This window comes from Alligator sinensis, unplaced genomic scaffold (assembly GCF_000455745.1).
Source record: "Alligator sinensis unplaced genomic scaffold, ASM45574v1 scaffold287_1, whole genome shotgun sequence".
Lineage (NCBI taxonomy): Eukaryota > Metazoa > Chordata > Crocodylia > Alligatoridae > Alligator > Alligator sinensis.
This window is the reverse complement of record NW_005842910.1, coordinates 573,814-577,036: the sequence shown is the minus strand read 5'-3', so window position 1 is coordinate 577,036 and position 3,223 is coordinate 573,814.

Here is a 3,223-nt window from a genome sequence, read left to right as displayed (position 1 = left end):
AGAGTGGGTTAATTTTGTTCTGGGCTAGACTTGACTCTGCACTAAATGTCTCAGCTACTAGATAGTGGGCCATCATAAATACTGTGGATTAACTTGCACATGAAGACCCATTGGGATACTGTTGGATTCAAGTCCCAGAAACTGGGGTCTTCCCAATATTTCTGGTGTTGAAAAAATACATCAAAAGGCAAAAGAGTCTGGCTTGAAAAAGAGAATCCTAGAGACAAGGTGAAAAAGGTAGGACAAGAGAGACTGAGAATCTTGAAAGGGAGCCGATTGAACAGCTTTCTTGACTGGGAATCTTCCTGAGAGTTGGCCTATGCATGTGTGGCCCAAGGACTCTGCCTGCTCTATTTCCATTGGCTATAATACTGTTTTGTTTAAGAATAGCATTCTGCTTTGCTGCATGTGACTTTAAACACACTCCATTCCCTTTGAGAAGAAAAGTCCTTGTCCAGAAGCTAAGTAAAAAGGTATCTCTCTGGGAGTGTTCATGGGGCCACAGGTAATAAGACAGTACCAAGACCATTGGACCTGGTTATAAGAACACATTAGAGATTTAGCATAAGTTACTCAATCCTGTATATTTCTTCCATTGTATAAAGAAATGAAGCATGAGCTGTTGTTTTAAGGGTAAGACTAAGGGCATGTGTAGATGAAACGGGGGCGCTAAATTGAAGCGGTGGGTTTTAAAAAACACCACTTCAATTTAGGGCTGATTACACCCCCCTGTCATGCACACACCCCGCTGACTTACCAGCCTCTCTGGTGGGGAGGGAAGGGTGAGCTGCTGGCAGGCGAAATGGTCCCTGGGCTGCGGGGTGTGCTTCCCTCCACAGCAGTAGTTCCCCCGCCCGCCAAAGTGGCACCTGCTTGTAGGCACCTGACTCAGGCAGTCCTGGGGGGCACCACAGCCATGGAGGGAAGCACCGGGCCCCTGGACAATTCAGGCAGGCAGGCAGGCTCCAGGGGGTGAATGGGGAGGGGAGATCAGGATCACCACGTTTCTTGGGCGGAGCCTGCTTTGCTGGGTTGCTGCCAGGCTGCTTGCAGAGCCACAGAGCTGCATGGAGCCTGGTGCTTCATTCCATGGCTGTAGGGACTGCAAAATAAACTACTTGGAGGAGTTTTAGTTTGCTGCACTCCAAGTAATTTAAGGTGCATTACGCCACCAAATTTCCTACAGTGGCTAGAATTAATGTGCAATATGCCGCCAAGGCGTGCAAACACCGACACCATTAAAGTAGTGCAACAGCATTTAGCCCACTTTGAAGTGTTGTGCACACACACCCCTCGTTTCATCAACACACAGCCACAAACACTAGAAAATCCACTTTAACTTCATCCAAAGACAGAACTGTAAGTCTATATTCTATTTTGCTGACCAAAACAGGAACTACATGCTCAACAAAACCAAAGTGACTGTAGTGTTGGAGTGATGTTGTAGCTGCGATGCTTCAGGAAATATGGGAGGGGCAAATAATTTTGTGGGTGATATCTTTTATTGGACCAAACGCATGGGATAGATTTAGACAATCTTTCACATGCAGAATAACTGATCAAAATAATTGATGTCATTCACCATAGGAACCAATAGTCATTAACCTCCATTGTTCACCCATTGTCGAAGATCAAAACCTGTATGATAAAGTCTTCTAACAGTCTATAGAGATAAGCTGTGTTAAACAATGGATGTTTAACAAGACTCGATGAAATTATCACACATAATAGGATGAAAATTCTTCCCATAAGCTCTTCAGATGTGTGCGTTAATGATCAACTGCTTATGTTAACATATACCCAATCAAAATGTAGATTGATGTATGTAATAAGGGAATGCATAACTGTGATTGTGAACCTAGGGAGGATGAGGAATCCAGTGGCCAGCCAGATCTCAGAGAGTCCACAACTTCTCTGGGTAAATGGTTCCAGTGTTTTCCTACACTCCTAGTGAGAAAATTTTGTTTTTTTTTTTCTCATAATATCAAACGTAAACTTCCCTTGCTGCAATTTGAGACCATTGCTCCTTGTTCTGTCATCTGTTACAAATGAGAACAGTCTGGTTCCATCATCTTGGAACTACACTTCAGGTAGTTGAAGGCTGCTGTTAAATCCTATCTTAATCTTCTCTACTCCAGACTAAATAAAACCAGTTTCCTCAGTGTCTTTTCAGAAGTCTTGTGCCCAGCCCCCTAACCATTTTTGTTGTCCTCCGCTGGACTGTCTCCAAGTTATACATTCCTTATGTAGTGGGGAGCCCAAAAGTGGACACAGTACTCCAGATGTGGTTTCCCCAGTGCTGAATATAGGGGAATAATCATGTCTCTTTATCTGCTGGCAATGATCCTACTAATACAACCCAATATGCTCTTAGCCTTCTTAGCAACAAGGGCACACTGTTGGTTCCTGTTCAACTTATTGTCCATGGTAACCACCAGGTCTTTTTTATGCAGAGCTCCTGCTTAGCCTTTCTTATCTCCAATGTGATAAGATAACACATAGAAAAATCTATGTTCTTCCTGGGAATGTCCAGACGAGCATGCAATCCCTTTGAGATGGCGCAAGAGACACATGCAGGAATGAAAAAAATGTGACCCATGCTGCAAACTTCAAGTGTGGGAAGAAAATTAGACACCTGGATATCCAAACACCTGCGGCAACCAGAGGCTGGGTCCTCCACGGAGATGCTGTAGGTGGCAGAACATCTCTGTGGTTGGCCCCTCACCCTGGTGCTGAAATGTGCAGCCGGCCAGACTGAGTGTTCACTACCAGGACTCCAGTGGGGTCAGCAAGGGGTCGGGAAGGGGCTGGAGGAGGGGAGAGGGGACCATGGGGAGGGACTCCTGCCTGCCAGTCCAACCCACTCCCCCAGACCCCACAAACTCTGCCCTGTCCAGCCCCAACCCCTGCCTGCCTCCCTGAGGCCCTGATCACTTTCCTTCCCTGCTCCTCCTCCCACCAACCTCCCCTCCCCTGCCATCACTTCCAGCAAGGGGTCGGGAAGGGGCTGGAGGAGGGGAGAGGGGACCATGGGGAGGGACTCCTGCCTGCCAGTCCAACCCACTCCCCCAGACCCCACAAACTCTGCCCTGTCCAGCCCCAACCCCTGCCTGCCTCCCTGAGGCCCTGATCACTTTCCTTCCCTGCTCCTCCTCCCACCAACCTCCCCTCCCCTGCCATCACTTCCCTGCATGGCCCCACCCCCATCAGCCCCTCCAACCCC